This window comes from Hevea brasiliensis, chromosome 11 (assembly GCF_030052815.1).
Source record: "Hevea brasiliensis isolate MT/VB/25A 57/8 chromosome 11, ASM3005281v1, whole genome shotgun sequence".
Taxonomy (NCBI): domain Eukaryota; kingdom Viridiplantae; phylum Streptophyta; class Magnoliopsida; order Malpighiales; family Euphorbiaceae; genus Hevea; species Hevea brasiliensis.
The window spans coordinates 72,781,150-72,799,089 of record NC_079503.1 but is presented as its reverse complement, the minus strand read 5'-3'; the positions used below and the strand labels follow the sequence as shown (position 1 = coordinate 72,799,089).

The 17,940-nt window shown below is 32.0% G+C and overlaps 1 pseudogene; it reads left to right on the top strand.

Moving 5' to 3' along the window:
* The window catches only part of LOC110658524 (inosine-5'-monophosphate dehydrogenase 2-like), a 46,579-nt pseudogene that overhangs the window by 5,151 nt on the left and 23,488 nt on the right, over positions 1-17,940 (top strand).

Here is a 17,940-nt window from a genome sequence, read left to right as displayed (position 1 = left end):
CTTTGGAAGCGCTTATCTCTTAATTTCACAGTATATGTATATATATATATATATATATATATATATATATATATATATATATATATATATATATATATTATACAAAATTAATTAAAAATATTAAAACTTATATTCATAGTATTATAGGAGATGCATTTGTAATATTTATTTAAGTTAAATTTATTTTACTAATCTTTTTATCGCTTTATTTCACATTTTCTATGACATCCTTACTTTAGGTAGTCCGTACGTTCTACTGTTTCGGTGACTAATGTCTGTCTAGACAGCCAGAATGTCTGGAACTGTATTTAAATTAGAGTGAGGAGTCATAAATAATCCAAACAATGACAAGAAAAATCAAGGAAAAATTTTAGAAATGAAATGCACTAAGGTTAAATGAGCCGTAGCTCCAGCGATGGGTGACCCTATCGGGAAACGACTGTGGATTCAGTTGCCAACCCCAGACGCATGAGGAACACTGTGAGATAATTATTTAAGACTTAATTGAAGGATTAATGAGGATTAATGACAATAAAAATGTCAATGAAATGCAAGAAAATTTATGCCAATCGGTAAAGACAATTATAACCTGAAAAACACAATGAAGGACATTTTGGTCATTTCACTGGAAGAGGTGATTTTTGACTAAAATGTTACATAAGCTAAATGAAATTTAAAGTATTGAAATGGACTTTAGTTAAGTGGAAAAGAGTATGTATAAGAATGAAAATAATAGATGAAAAATTAAGAAACTTAATTACAAATTTTAAATTAAATGGAAATTGCCTAATAAGACAAATTAGTTATTTAACAATTAAATAAACTTAAATATCTAAAAAAAATGAGAAAACATTCAGAATTTGTTCCTTTCCCAACCTGCCGTTTTCCCCTTTCTCTCAATTCTCTCTCAAAATACTCCATTAAAGCACATACTAAAAGCTTGAAAATTAGGTCTTCCACCATGATTTCTTTGGGAAATCATTAGAAAACCCTAGATGGAAACTTGAATTGCATGAAGCACTCAAGAAAACACAATAAATTGGAGGCTTAGAAGAAAGCAAAATTTTGCCAAGGTGGGTTCAATAAGGGGAAGTGGAGTTTGATGGAACTAAAGGGTGATTGAAGGTTGAGTGAATCTAAGGAACAACGTTAGTGCTATCAAATCCCTTGGATTTTGAAATTATACCAAATTGATTTAGGGTTTGCTAAATTTGAGAATTTTAATTGTTGTGTTCTAAATGATGTAATTATGCCTAAATTTAGTTAATTTGAGACCCAATTGTTGATATGAATTAATGAGATGACCAAACTATTGAGTGGGTGTGATGTTATGTGTTGAGGTAGAATATGGACCCTTGAGTCCAGCAGGTTTGGATGGCCATAAGTAGAGCTAGATAGCTCCAATTGGTGCAAGGCCAATTGGAGGTGAAATTAGACACATAATGAAACATTTTTGGTGAAGAAAACCTGTCTAGAAAAACAACCTAACTTGACCTAAAAATTGCCTCAATCTGGGCAACACACAAGCTGTCTCTGGAAAATGACCAAATGAACAGTGTTTGTTCAAATGGTCATAACTCAGTGTAGAAATGTCCAATTGATCTGATTTTTATATCAATAGAAAGCTTAGACAATTTAGAACAACTTTCATGAAGAACACAAACCTAAATTCTAACCATAACTTAATGGAATTGTCCACCAAATTCAAGACACCAAACCTGGCAGAACCAATTCTGCCCAGAAATTCTGGGTACAGGTCAATCCGACCAATTATGGTAGAATGACCATAACTTGAGCTAAAAAACTCCAAATGAAGTGATTCAAAAAGGAAATAAAAGAAGACACATAGAGGAACAACTTTGATGAAGAAAAGTTTGCTAAATTATCACTGTAGCTTAGACCAATGGAACAGTAAATATAGGATACAAAAACTAAATTTTTGAAAATACTTTTAGGAGGCTTTGAATTGCAATTGGCAATCAATGCCAACAAACTTAGAACCCAAAATGTGGTATAAATATGTATCAAACATTAGTGTACATATTATGAATTAAAAAGTCAACCTTTGAAGGGAAATGGTCAAGTGAATGGTAACTACCAAAAACTTAAGTTGCTAATGAGGTCAATGGTACCCCACTTAAAGGATTTAATGTATACCTAAATTATGAGGATAGGTAGATGGGAATTGTATTCTCATCACAAATGGAATTTAGGAGACATTGTTAAAATATTTTGAAATATGATTTATAAATGACTATAAATAAAATATTAAAGGTATAAAGGATGCGCAAATAATATTTGAGACTTAGATTCCTTTTATGAATACAAATGAATATGTTTGAATCTAGGTACATATAAATGAAATTTGCTTAAATCTAGGTAAATATAATTTGGTGTGTTAAATTAGATAAGAAATTGTAAGTGATAAATAGATAGTGAGATAGATAAATAGTGAACTATATAAATGAATTATATTAAGGTACGAATGAGATAGTAATTCTCATTATTGGAGAAAGGAAATATACTTTGAGTACAATGGGACATAAGGATAATTGATGTGAATTGCGATCAAATGAATGTATAAATTATGAAATTTGTGATGAAATAATAAAATCATAAAACATAATATATATTAACATTTAATGGTACTATGTGCCCATGTATTGCCTAGACACGTGTGTCAGATTGGATAGTTTGGCATGCCAATAGGATATTATTTTAGTAATACTGTGTAAGGCTTTATGCCTGTATTCATGGCTTTATCCAGTTTAGTCAGCCAGTCATAGGTTACCTGGGCAGTGTAAATTATTGAAATTATTTAAGAACATTAGTAATTAAAAACATCAAAAAGTATTGAATGAAATGAGAAAAAAGATTAGCAATGGAAACATAACTGAATCAAGTAGTATAAATGAAATTTTCAGAATTGTAGGAACAAAAAATATAATACTCATAGAATTAATCTGTATATCGAATATTATTATTGTATAAACTCAGCACTTTCAAAGAGGGACAAAATAGAATATAAGATAGTTGATATTAGAAATATCATACCAAATTTAATTTATACCCGAGAATCTAAATTATACTTTAGAATTATACTTCAATCTTTCTTATTTGTATATATTATTTTATTGTTATATTATTACACCACTAAGCAGAAATGCTTAGCGCGTTGGATTTGTTTTCTTCGCGCAGGTACTGAAGATAAAACCCAGTGGATATTAGATTGGGACTTTGGAGTCCGAATCTGCAAAAGTGTCAGAAGTGTTCAAGTTGTCACCTCCTTAGCAATGCATGTAGATAGGGCTCACAAAAGTTATTTTATGTATTTATAATTAGTTATTAATTGTAATGTAAATTATGGTATTGTAATTAATTTGTACATCATGTAAATTATGAATTTATGAAATTAGCTTGTAAATCATATAAATTATGAAGTTTGAGAATTTTCATATATAAATTGAGTATGAATGGATATGTATGCAAATGAGTTGCAAGAATTGAACGTGTGATGAGATGATTATGAAAATAACTGATGAGATTTTATTGTGAAAATATTGTTGAAATTTCAAGCAGGTGAATAGTAAAATACGCTAAATGATAATAGAAACAGAAAAAACTCCGCTGGTTTCTCTATAGAAAAATAATTGATATTAAATGTAACACCCCTATGTTCGGTAGTGCGTTCTACTGTTCCGGTGATCAGTGTTGCCCGGACAGCTAGGATGCCTAGAACTACACTTTGTTATGAGTGGGGAGACATAAAATAATGAAATACAAGAAGATAAAATACAAGAAAAATAAAGGAAAAATAATAGCAAAGAAATGTAACCAAGTTAAGCGAGCCGGGAACCTTAGCGATGGGTGACCGCACCGGGAAGTCACGGCGTGGACCGTTGGCTAGCCCTGGACTGCGGGGAGCCCTGGAAAATATTTTTAGGACTTAAAGAGACATCAATTGAAGTATAAATATCATTAGAAATATCAAAGAAAAATTAAATAATTAGTATAAAGAAAAGTGAGAAATCGAAAAACGGACAAAACCCGGTGTTACCGAAAAATCGGGAATGCAACCCGAACAGGGGCATTATGGTCAATCGACATCCTGAATTGTCTTTTGACCTAAATGTCCATTAAAAATAAATAATATTACACTTAGAAAATAAAATGAAAAATTAATTTGGGGGTACCTAATGTAAATAGCCAAAAGTGGAGTGAAAATTGTGTAAATAACACATTTAACATATAAAATGGTTTAATTGAAGTAAGTGGACCACTATAGAATAAATTAAAAGCTAAATGGGGCAGGTGTAAGTCCATTACACAATCTGCACTTCATCTTCTCCAAATCCTCTCATCCATGCCGACTTGAGAAGATTGGAAAACTCCATTGCCGTTTTGCCTTTAAGCTCCATTAACCTCTTCATTTCACCTCTAAACACTTAGGTTTCTTCATTAAGTTTTATCCCCACATCATAAGGAAGAGCTTGATAACAATTTCAAGAAGTTTAGTCAAGGTTTAGCAAGTCCCAACCATAGGTAAGTTTGTATTTTTGAATATTGCTTTATTAAACTTTGTATACATGTTATGGGTGTTTGATTTGTGAAGAAAATTTTCAAGTTTGAGGAGTTCTTGATATATCTGATTTTGGACAGCCATGAAGTTGTATATTTGATGGTTTATTCATACATATATTTGATGGGAATTTATGTTGAGTAGGGTGATTAATGTCCTAGTAGTTAATTCCACATGTATATGGTGATTGTGCACTTAAAATGGAAGTTGACGAAATTATGGACACTTTGGCATTTTGGAGCATTTCTGCAGCCTTGGGACTTCTTGATGAGTGTTTAAATTCATGAAGATATTGGGTGAATTATGACATTGAGGATTGATGAACATGTATGTAAATTGATTGTGTAAAGCGTATGTAAGAATTAGTAATGTTTATGTGTATATGTGATTGTATTTGGACTTTGTAAATTAGAGTTTTAATTGGTGTATTGAGGATATTTGTAATCTGCCCAAAATGACTTTAAAGTGAAGTGATATATGGTTTTGGTAATGTACCAAAACAGAATTGGGTTGAAGAGCGGATTTATGGCAAGTAAATATGCAATTGATACATGTATAAGCAATGTATTTAAGGGCAGTATGCATTTTAGCCTATAACTCTAAATGTATAACTCCAATTGGTATGAGACCAATTGAAGGTGAAACTAGGCACAAAATGTGCCAACTTTCATTAGAAAGCATACCAAAATTCTGCTTGCAAGGTAGCATGAAAAATGACCAATTCGGATTGAGTACAATTGAGGCCTGAAAATTGACCAATTGGGCAGCAGTTAGTGTTTAGGCCATAACTCACTCAAAACAAGTCCAATTGACCTGAAATTTTAACCATGAATAGTTAAGACCCATACCTACAAGTCTTATGAAGACACCAAAGCCCATAAATGACCATAAGCAAGTCAAACAGCTTGCACAAGTTCGGGTCCAAAAACTGGCCGAACCAAAGTTGACCAAATTGACCTAAAATGACCTAATTTGATGCCATTTGACCAGCAATAGTAAAATGACCATAACTTGGTCTACATAACTCGGAATGACCTGAAATTTTGCTCCGCGTGCAATAAGACATAGATCTACAAGTTTGCAGTTTTGACCGAAACCCGAAAACCGAGGGAACTAGGTCGTCCGACTAGGTCAAACTAGTATCCCGGAATCCAGCAAGTTGCATTAAAATGTACTAAACAAGGAAATGAGTTTGGTAACACGTACCAACCCTAAAATACTATCGAATGTGACATATTAGTAACGTTAAAACCTAGTTTACCTAGAACGCATCGAGGGTCGATATGTTGGTTGATTAAGCAAATAAGGGTATTCAGTGAATTATTTATCAAACATTATCGCTAGAAATAGTTTAAATGAATACTGAAACACTTCAAATTGTGTTTCTCAGTTAGCAAAGACTCAGGAAAAGGGAAGGAAACACTGAGTCCAGACCAGGAGACAAATATCAGAGGTTTGTGCACAACAGTATTTCTTTTGAATTTTCAATTGAAATAAATATTGACTATTTGTATATTATTGTTTTAAATTATGGAAGTGTGTTTGAATGGATACTTATTTCTTGAAAAGCATTGTAAATAGTTTGAAATTGTGAAAAACTATTTGAATGATATTGATGGATACTTATTGCTTGAAAAGCATTGTAAATGGTTTGAAACTGTGAAAAAATTTGATTTAGTGTGATTTGTGGAAATTAAAGTTAATTATGAATTGTGTTGCCATTTTGTGAATGAAATTTTAACTTTAGAAATTTATTGGATTCTCACGAATCATTTGAATAAAATGTTTGGAATTGATTTTATGTTCACACTTAGCATGACAGTATCATATCATTCCTTCTCCATTTATGGGGTTGTGATCGTTTATTTTCCTTCTCCAATTATGGAGTCGTGATCGTTTATTTTTCTCCCTCTCTGGTTTACCAGTTGAGGTGATCGGATGAGTACTCATTATATAGCTAGCTCCCTTATTGATTTAGATTAGTGGGGTTGTGATTCCTTTGTCGTGGTGTACAACGCGGCATTGATCGGAAATTTGTGTCATGGCTTAAGTTGTGAATGAATTGGCAACACTGTATTCTTAAATTACTCGACTAAATTGTGTTATTATGCGATTTGATAATTTGTGAAATGGAGTTTAAATTCTTATTGACATTCACTGTCTTTCGAATTTAATTATGTTTTGATTACTGAAATTTATTGTGATATTGTGTTAAATTTCTTATGAAATTATTGTCTTGAATTTAACTATGGTTTTTAAGTATCCACTATTTATTTGAATTTTAAATTGTGATTTAAATTTGTAATTGGTTAATGTTGTGCACCACTGAGACATTGTCTCAGCAATAGCTTTTTATTGCTGTTGCAGGTAGACAGACATACAGGGAAGCAGACTAGGCTGCTAGTACCTCCAGCGAGAGATTACCGGGTATAATGTGTATACCAACATTTTGCATTTTGTACTGTAATGTATGACCACTATATGTACATATTGTTTTTGGTTTTGAGCAGTTGTAAATTAAAATTGTACATTAAAGTTGTAAAATAATTATGAGTTATTTGACTTGTAAAAATTATATTATATTTCTTGTATCTCAATCTTTGAAAAATCACTGTTGATTTGAGTTGAGAAATATGTTGTGTTGAGAAATATGTTGGAGTTGAGATTTGGAAATATATCGAAGTGCTTTTTACAGGTTTTCTGAAGAACTGTTTTATCCAAAATACAGATGGCACTCTGCCAAAATTTTTACAGAAATTCCAAATAATTCAAATGTGTTAATTCTATCACTTCAGTTCAAATAAAGTTTTTAACACCTGTAAATAATGCTCACCACTGTAAAAGAAGTAAGAAAAGTTTTTAAAATCCCTTGTAGTGTATTTAATGGGTTATCAGTAGACGGAGTTGGTAATTCATTAGGTATACTACGGGATCATGTTATGCCTTACAGAGGGGTAGGGTGTGACATTAAAATATAACGAGAACATAATTTTTAAAGGAATAAAATAAGATAAAATAGGGTGCTTCGGCACCGAATGTAGCACACCTTGCTCGGCTATACTGTAGACGGATGAGGGGTGTTACATTTTCTTATGTTTTAGATCATTTCATGATAAATAAAATTTTATAGCTATTCTAGTTCATTTCAAGTATCTCTTACTTATTTATTTAATTTCTAATATTATTAATTCCTAATATTTTTAACTTATTTCACTGCCTAAGTGACCTATGACAAGTTGACTAAAATGGATAAGCGGGTCCTTGGCACTGGACACCGTAGTGTCTCGGGCCGTTATACAATGGGACGCAAAACGTCAACCACGTATGCAATCAATATAGCTGACACAGGGCACCGCAGTGCCTCGAGCTGTCATACCATGGGACATGAATACACAAAATGTAAATCACGTATGTAATCAATATGGCTAAGAAGCTATGATAACAAATAGTCGGGCATACAAGCCATAAATGTAGGCATAAAAATATAAATACAGGCATAAAGTCTTACGCAGTATTGCTAAAACAATCCCCTATTGGCATGCCAATCTATCAAATCTGACACACGTGTCTAGGCAATACATGGGCACACTAGTACCATTAAATGTTCATAAGTTTTATTATTTCATTATATGTTCTATTTATATTTTATAACATTTTTAATTCTAGTTATGATGGAAGCATAATTTCCAAATCACATTACTACATAATTTATATATTCATTATATCATCCATATCGATCACAATTCACATCAATTGTTTTCATGTACCATTGTACTCAAAATATTCTTCCTTGCTCTCATGATGAGAACTAATGTCCCATTCACACATTCATGTGATTCATTTATTCATTATAATATTTACATGAATTCATAATTCAAGAAGTATTTTACTTACTAAGTATTTATGATTCACTTTAATTCCTCTCATGTACCATTTATTGTACAAAGTGTTATTATCTTATTTGTAATAGAAACATAAGTCCTAATGTTAACTTCATCTCATTTATACTTAACAATCCATTTAGGTTAATTTCATTTCATATTTTAAGTTGTATTAACTATGTCCTATGAGTTCTACTAGGGATGGGAATTCAAATCCTAACTACCTATTCACATAACTTAAATGTTCATTAAGTCATTTAGGTGAATTACCATTCCTATTCCAAGTAATCCATGAACATTTCATGGATTCCAAATTTCATACCTTAATTTCCTTTAGCAATTTAGTTCTTGCATTTTGTGTCATTATATTTACTATTGTAACACCCCTATGTTTGGTAGTGCGTTCTACTGTTTCGGTGACCAATGTCTGTCCGGACAGCTAGGATGCCTAGAATTACATTTAAATGTTAGTGAGGAGACATAAAATAATAAAATATAACAAAAGAAAATACAAGAAAAATGAAGGAAAAATAATAGCAATGAAATGTAACCAAGTTAAACGAGCCGAAAACCATAGCGATGGGTGACTGCACTAGGAAGTTGCGGCGTAGACCGTTGACTAGCCCTGGACTGCGGGGAACCCTAGAAAATATTTTTAAGACTTAAATAAATATCTATTGAAGTATAAATAGCATTAGAAATGTCAAAAAAAAAAATTAATTAGTACAAAGAAAAACGAGAAATCGAGAAACCGACAAAAATCGATGTTACCGAAAAATCGAGAGTACAACTCGAGGAGGGGCATTTTGGTCAATTGACATCTAGAGTTGAATTTTGAGCTAAATGTCAATGAAAATATGTGGTATTACATTTTGAAAATTTAATAAAAAATGAAATTAAAGATAAAATGTAATTTAAGAGAATTTAAGGCCATAATTGCAATTATTGGAAACCTTAGTTATTATAATGTTTAATTAGGATGAGTGGAGCACTAAGTGAGATTATATAAACTATATAAAGACTGATTTTTCCACTAACACTTCATGAATCTTCTTCTTCCTCAAAATAACTTCATTTGGCCAAATGAAATTTCTTCCCAAAGTCCACCATTAACATCCACCTTTGAGCTCTCTCTCACTATGATCCAAGCTTCCATTTGTTAAAGTTCCTTCATTAAAGTTGGAGTACACATCTTGGGTAGCATTTTGGGAGCAAAAAGGGAGAGATTTGAAGAGGTTTGACAAGTTCCATTTGTGGTACATGTCCCATTTTTCTTTATTTCTTTGTTAAAGTTTATGTTGGTGTTGTGGTGAGTTGATTTATGGAAGAAATTTGAAGAAATGGTTGAGTTATGGGACTGACCATTTTTGGTAGCCATGAGAGTCAAAGATGTTGAGCTTTTCTTATACTAGATTTATGGGTAATGAAGTTAATTAGGCCAATTACATGTATTAGTAATTTAATGTTATGTGTATGCTTGAATTAGGTATTTGAAGTGAGGTTGTGAATTGAATATGGAAATTTGAAACATATGTACAATGGGCAGTTTTGATGTATGTAAGAGAGCTTTAATTTCATGTATATTACTCTTGATTATGAGTTAATGGAATGTACATTAGTGGTTTTGATCAATGGATTAGGGTTTGAAGGTTTGTATAAGAGTTGGATATTGATTTCATTGAATTGAGTGTAATAGATGTTTACTTAAATAGAATAGCTGCTAGATGTTTAAGTGAATTGAGTATTGTTGGACATTTCATTACATTAAACTGAGTTATTGCTGGAAAAATTGACAAATTGAGTTGTGGTTGGAAAATTGACCAAAATGAAATGTGAATGGTGTTCATTAGAAGTGCCAATTTTCAATGCAAAGTATGGTTAGTAAAAACAGTATACATTTTAGGTTATAAATGGAATTGTGTGACTCCAATTGGTATGAGACCAATTGGAGGTGAAACTAGGCACAAAATGTGCCAACTTTCATGAAGGAAGCTTACCTAAATTCTGCCTAGAAGGTGAGTTGAAAAATGACCAAATCCGGATTAGTGACTTGAAAGCCTGAAAATTGACTATTTGGGCAGCAGTTAGTTTTTTGACCATAACTTACTCAAAACAGGTCCAAATGACTTGAAATTTTTACCATGAATAGTTTAGACATAGGTCTACAATTCTTATGAAGACACCAAAGCCCAAAAATGGCCAGAACCAAGCCAAATAGCTTGCACAAGTTCAGGTACCAAAACTGGCCGAACCAAAAGTGACCTAAAAATGACCTAAGCCTACCATTTTAGTGCATTCTGTCCAGCATTGGTAAATTGACCATATCTTGGACTACACAACTCAGAATGACCTGAAAATTTGCCTCGCGTGCAATGAGACATAGACCTACAAGTTTGTAGTTTGGACCAAAACCCGAAAACAGAGGGAACTAGGTCATCTGGCTAGGTTAAAATAGTACACCGAAATCCGATAAATTGCAATAAAATGCAATACACTTGGAAATGAAATTGGTAACATATACCAATACTAAAAGGCTATAAAATGTGACATATTGGTAACATTAGAATTGACTCACTTAGAGTGCATTAAGGGTCAACATTATAAGTTGACTAATGAAATGAATTGAAGGAAATAGTACCAAGAAAATTTAGATATTGGATTTTATGGTTGGAAACAAATTCATTGAGTACTGAAACACTTTAAATTGTGTGTTTCAGTTGATAAGGATATTGAGAAGCATAAAGAACATTGAATCAAGGCCTAGGAGCGACTTAAATCAGGTTTGTGCACAACTAGTTTTTAACTGATTTTGTTCTGAATATTTCATATGATTAAATGACATATTTTTCTTATGTATTATGCTTAACAAGCATTGCATTTAATTTAATGATTATTGAAATTCTTATAGTATGTATGAATTTAACTTTGTGAAATGGTATTTCCACAAGTATTAAGCATTGTTGTGAATTTAAAAAATTATGTTTTGAAAAATTGTGATAGAACATGTTTTAAATTGTGATGGGCAATTTGCATGGAAAAATGCAAATTTATGATTTGAATTGTGATGAGCATAAATATTATTGGATATTGGAATTGACTTTGAATCGAATTGTATTATGATTTATGCTCACTAAAAGGATTGTGATATTGTTTTATATCTCACTATAGATGCTTGACTAGGTTATTACCCATCTCTCTCATTTGTTGAGAAGACAATGGAGTTAGTTGTGTTTTGATTACCATGGTATGTGTACAGGCTTAGATTCTCCTCTTATTAGAGGTTAGATCTAAGTTTTTTTTTTTTTTTTTTTTTTTTTTTTTTTTTTATGTTATGGCCCTTTCGGAAGATTCATTATTGTGATGTATACTGTGCACGATGATTCGACCTCCCCGACCATAGGGAGTTAGAATCCGATTCGACCTCCCCGACTATAGGGAGTTAGAATCACCCCGAAGATGGCCCTTTCGGATTAGTCTTGCATAGTTAGTGAGATAAAGAATGGTTTTCGAGATAAAGAATGGTTTTGAATAGTAAAGAATTGTGATTTCAATTATGATTTATGTATAATTGATTTTGTTGGAATTACCATAAATGTTTGGTTATAATTTGATAAATTGAATTTCGTGATCAAAGTCATTTCATACAAATGATTATGTTATTGGCAATGAATAATTTGATTTTTGAAATTTGATGAGTATCCTGATTTCTAAATTGTTTGTTGTAATTTTGTTAAGGTATATTAAACTATATTTTAAGTTATAGTTGTGCATCACTGAGTTCACCACTCAGCGATAGTTTTGTATGCTGTTGCAGGTGAAAAGAGCATAGAACAGTTGAGTAAGCTTCTTTGAAGACACATTTAGATCAGCTCCAGGTATATCATAGGTATACCCATGTACATAGGTTTTGATGTATGCATGTGATAATATGTATGTAAATTATTTGAGCAGTTGTATAAAAACTCTTGTAAAATATTTTGGTATGTAATTAAATGTAAATTATTGTAATGTAAATTTGAGATTTCATTTACCTGTATAGTTTTGTAATATTAATTTTTGAGTCTTGTAATCAATGAAATGCTTCTTTTATCATTGAGGTTGGTTTGAAAATGAAATGATTTGATTATTGAGATTGAATTATGAGATGAAATGAAGTTTATTGGAGTTGTATTTGAGAAATCATATTGGAAGTATGTTTCTTTTCAGGTTTGAAGAACTGTTTTCTCAATTTTGCCTAAATTTTGCCTAAATTTTGCCTAAATTTGCCTAAATTTTGCCTAAATTTGCCTAAATTTTGAAAAAATTTTATAACACCAGATTTTAGTCGATGATTTAAATTTCACAAAAATTGTTTTAAAATCCCTTGTAGTATATCTAATGGGTTATCAGTAGGAGAAGTACGGTAATTCATTAGGTGTACTACGGGATCATGTTATATATTACGGGGGAGTAGGGTGTGACAACTATTCACATTACTATTCATATAAATATTGACTATTTAATAAATAATAGGATTACAAATTCGAATTTCATAATAATACCACATTTTGGGTTTTAAATTTGTTGGCATTAGTTGCCAATTACAATTCAAGGCTCCCTAGGATTATTTTCAAATTTTCAGATTTTATCACCTATGTTTATTGTTTTATTGGACCATTCTACAGTGGGATTTTGGCTAGCCTTTCTTCACCAAAGTTGTTCCTTAATATTTCTACTTTAATTTTATTTTTGAATCACTCCATTTGGAGTTTTGTAGCTCAAGTTATGATATTTTTACCATAACTGGCCGGATTGGTCAATGTCCAGAATTTCTGGGCAAATTTTGGTTCTAGCAAATTTGATGAGCTAATTTTGGTTAGCAATTTGATTAGGTTATGGTCACAATTCGGGTTTCTGTTCTTCATGAAAGTTGTTCTACTATGTATAAGCTTTCCATAGGTTTAAGAATCAGGTCATTTGGACCTCTCTACAGAAAGTTATGGCCATTTGAACAATCACTGTTCATATGGTCATTTTTCCAAGTCCAGATTTTGGTTACCTAGATTCAAACAATTTTTGGGTCACTTTAGGTTATTTTTCTTGGCAGAGTCTCTTCATGAAAAATGTTTCATTATGTCCTAAGTTTCATCTCCAATTAGCCTCACACCAATTGGAGTAACACAACTCTACTTATGGCTATCTAACCTTGCTGGACTCATAAGTTCAGAAATCTTGCAATGAAACAACACTCCCAATACCACCTTTCCAGACTACTATCAACCTCAAATCATATTCCATGCACTTCAAATAGTCCATAATTAATCTCATCAGCATCAATTCAGCAACAATTTAACAAATCCCCACTTTTCTCCTCAAAACCCTAATCACAATTCATATAACACATGCAATTTAACATATCTTTCATGTTTATCACACCATCAAAGTTAGAATTAATGTTTAATATCAATTAACAACATCAAACCCTCAATACTAAGGACTAGCCAAAATTTAAATTTTTAGTTTCATGCATGAATTTCAACTTTTCCCTTGTAATTCATCCATACTTAACCTTAATTTCAACTTTAGAAAGAAAGAGAAGAGTGAGACTAGCACTAACCTCAATTGAAGAATTTCCAAACTTTCCCTAACTTCAAAATTTCCACTTCTTTTTGCTTCTAATCTCTTTAGCAAGGTAAATTATCAAGTTTTAGTGTTTGAAGTTAGGCGAAATATGGAGAGTGGAGCAAGAAAATTGGAGTTTGAAAGCTTGGTAATGGTGGAATGGTGGAGCAAGGTGGTTCGGCCAAATGAAGATGGGAAGAGGAAGATGACTTCCTTTTGTTTTTATGTGATTTTGTCTCATTTTACATATTTATTTTCAACTTAATAAAGTTAAATTTTAATTACATCAGCATGACATCATGCTTATGTAATAAATATTATTTGAATTTCATTTCTTTTATTTTCTTTTCTTATTTTCTTTTCTCATTTTTAATTAAATTTTTAGAAATATTTATTCATATTTAGGACATGGATCTCACTTATTTAAATGGACAAGTTGATAAAAAATCATCCCTGAAGGTGAAAAGACCAAAATGCCCTTCGTTTTACTTATTGAGCTAAAATTATCTGTACCGATTTACATAATTTTTTTTTATATATTTTCTTGGCATTCTATTATTATCTAAGCCTAAAAAATCCTTCACTTGAGTCCCAAAAATTATTTCACAGGGTTTCCTACGAGTCTAGGGTTGCTAACTGTCTTCACAGTCGCTTCCTATTAGGGTTACCCATCACCGTGGAATCGACTCATTTAACCTCTTTGCATTTTATTTCTTAAATTTTTTCTTAATTTTTATTATCAATATTTGAGTTATTCATGACTCCTCACTCTAGTTTAAATATAGTTTCAGACATTCTGGCTATCCAAACAGACATTAGTCATTGGAACAGTAGAACGTACGAACTATCTAAAGTAAGGATGTCACAATTTGCCTTGTGTTGTAGTTACTAAGTCAAGTACTCTGCTTGATTTTTTATTTTGAAAATTTGAATTTTATGTCTATGTACATTAGCTGGTTACTTCTTTGTTGGTAAATGAAACATGCAGTTTTGAATTTTTTTTTCTTTAGCAATTTCAGTAATATTTACTGAGTTTTCCTTGTCTAATTGAATCTAATTAGGTATTACTAAGTCCAAGCTTTTAGGCTATGTCCTCAAGTATAATTGGATGTCTCTAAGTGATAAAGATGCTAAATTGGTTGATTATATGCGCACTGCTGATTCAAAAATCTGTGTGCCATGGAGTTATAACTTGGCACAGCCGCACAGGTTGGTGCCTATTTAAAACAAGTATAAGGTGATTTTGTGCTTTTGAAGAAGGAGGGTGGAGAGGTGCTGGATGTGATCACCAAGCAAGAGGTGGAAAGGGTGAAGGGCTATCCCAAATTAGGGAAGAGGACAATGGGGTCTTATGACGCCCTCACCTTAGGTAGTTCCGAATATTCTACTGTTCCGGTAAACTAACATTTATTTGGACAGTTGGAATGTCTGGAACCATCCTTAAATTGAAGTGTGGAGTTATAATTTAAATTATATTAAGATTAATTAAGTCAAAAGTAGTCAAAAGAAACAGATTGAAATCAGTTAAATGTGCTTTAATTGTAGCGATGGGTGACTAGCTTGGGAAGTAACTGAAGTCAGTATTTTGAATCTGCCTTATACTCTAATTAGTGTGGGACTTTGTGAGACATTTAATTTAGACTTAAATAAGGAATTAATGAGTTAAAGAAATGGAAAGGAGGACATAAGTTACATAAGAATGCAAAAAGGGACTTGTCGGGTATTATGGAAAAGATGGACAAAAACTTGGTAAGAGTAAAATTTGGTCAATTAAATTTAGAGATCTAACATTGACAAAAAATGAAATTTGTTAAGTTAATGAAGTGAGATTAGCTTAACTAAATATGATTAAGATAATGAAATTATTAGTCAAACCCAATGATTACTAATGTCTAAATAATTACAAGTTTTCCATTCCTTATAATTATAAAACTTACATTAATACAAAATTATATTACATAGGTTTCAAATATACATGATAAAATAAGAGTTTAATTACAAAACTTACAAAAACCACAAAATACAAAATGGGACCTAGTGTCCTACCAATGCACTGTAGTCTGTGAGGTGACACGGACACTATGCAGAACTATGAACGACCTTACCCAGTCTGTGGTCTACTGGGCTCTCTGTCCAAATCTTCAGTACCTACGCGTTGCAAAAGCGACTCGCTAAGCATAAAGCTTAGTGGTGCCAATAATATAAGAAAATATAATATGCAAATAAAAGTAAAAATTTTCTAGTTATTGTGTTCATAAGAAATGAATATTTACTAACTTATTGTTTAGTCGAAGGTTAATTACATTTTATGATATTAACTCCTTCATGCATTTTGTTAATCGTTTTCTTGATGATTTTGAGTTTCTTTATTTTATTGTAATAATTCTTGATCTTTATCTTGATATTTAATTTCCTTATTTTCTTTAATAATCAATTCAATTATAATTATACTTTTTCATGCCCAAATAACCTATGCAAATTGACCGGACTGGATAAACGGGTAAACTAGCACTAGGTACCAGGTACCTCGGACCGTCACACCAACGGTCACAATGTGTCTCCCAGTGTACAAACAGAATGACTAATAAGCCATAAAAGCAATAAGGCATAAAGCCAAGTATAACATCCAGTATAACATCACCATTCTGTGATGATAGCCATAGGCTATCATCACAGAATGGCATGGAGCCATACATCATACGCAGTACTACCATCAGAACCCTATTGGCATGCCAACCTATCCAAACCAATCACATTAGGCCTACTAGGGCATATTACAAAGTCATTTCTTGAATATTTATACTTTATATGTAAGGTTACTATTCATTTCATTAGTCAACTAAAATGTTGACTTTTTCATAGATAATAGGTATATTGGTTCAAATACACCAACATACCACATTTTGCATTCCAAAGTTGTTGGCATTGCTTGCCAATTCCATTTCAAAGCTTAGTGTTAGTTATTTACAATTTTCAGATTTCAAGCACTAAGTTTACTGTTCCATTGGTCATTTGTACAGTAGGAATTTGGCAAAATTGTCTTCATGAAAGTTGTTCCTTATTGTGTCTAGTTACATTTCTTTTTTTGAATCACTAAATTTGGAGTTTTGTAGCTCAAGTTATGGCCTAAACACCATAACTGGCCGGATTACAAATTTTCCAGATTTTCTGGACAAAACCAAATCTATAGTGGTTTGTACCCTGAATGCAGGTCAGTTTTTGAACATGTTATGATCAAAATTTGGGTTTATTTTCCTCATGAAATTTGTAGGTCTATGTCTCAGCTTTCTTCTGGTAAAATTTCAGGTCAATTGGACCTTTCTACACTGAGTTATGACCAAATGAATTAACACTGTTCATTTGATCATTTTGCCCAAGCAAAATGCAAGTCACCCGGATTAGGGCAATTTTTAGGTCAACTTGGTTTGGTTTTCTGGGCAGGGTTTCTTCACCAAAGTTGTGCCATTATGTGTCTAATTTCATGTCCAATTAGCTTTGCACCAATTAAACCTATACAACTCCATTTATAGCTGCCCAAACCTGCTGGACTCACACTCAGTTCTGCAGGTCACCAAGAGCAGTATGCCTAAGTTCCACTCCAACATCATTACTCACTTCAATTCCTCCTCACACACATTCAAATGGTCACTAATTGACTATTACAAGGTTAACATACCATTACATGACCAAACCCTAATGTTATTCAAATGTCCAAGTTCTCATGTTCATTCATGCACTATACTTGCATTTCACTTACACAATCATGTTCAAGCACTCATCTCATGCTATGGGCAGCTCATAAACACTTTACTTCAAGTAAATTCATCAAACCCTAACCACCCCTAGGCTGTTGAAATTTATAGGGATGGATACACATAA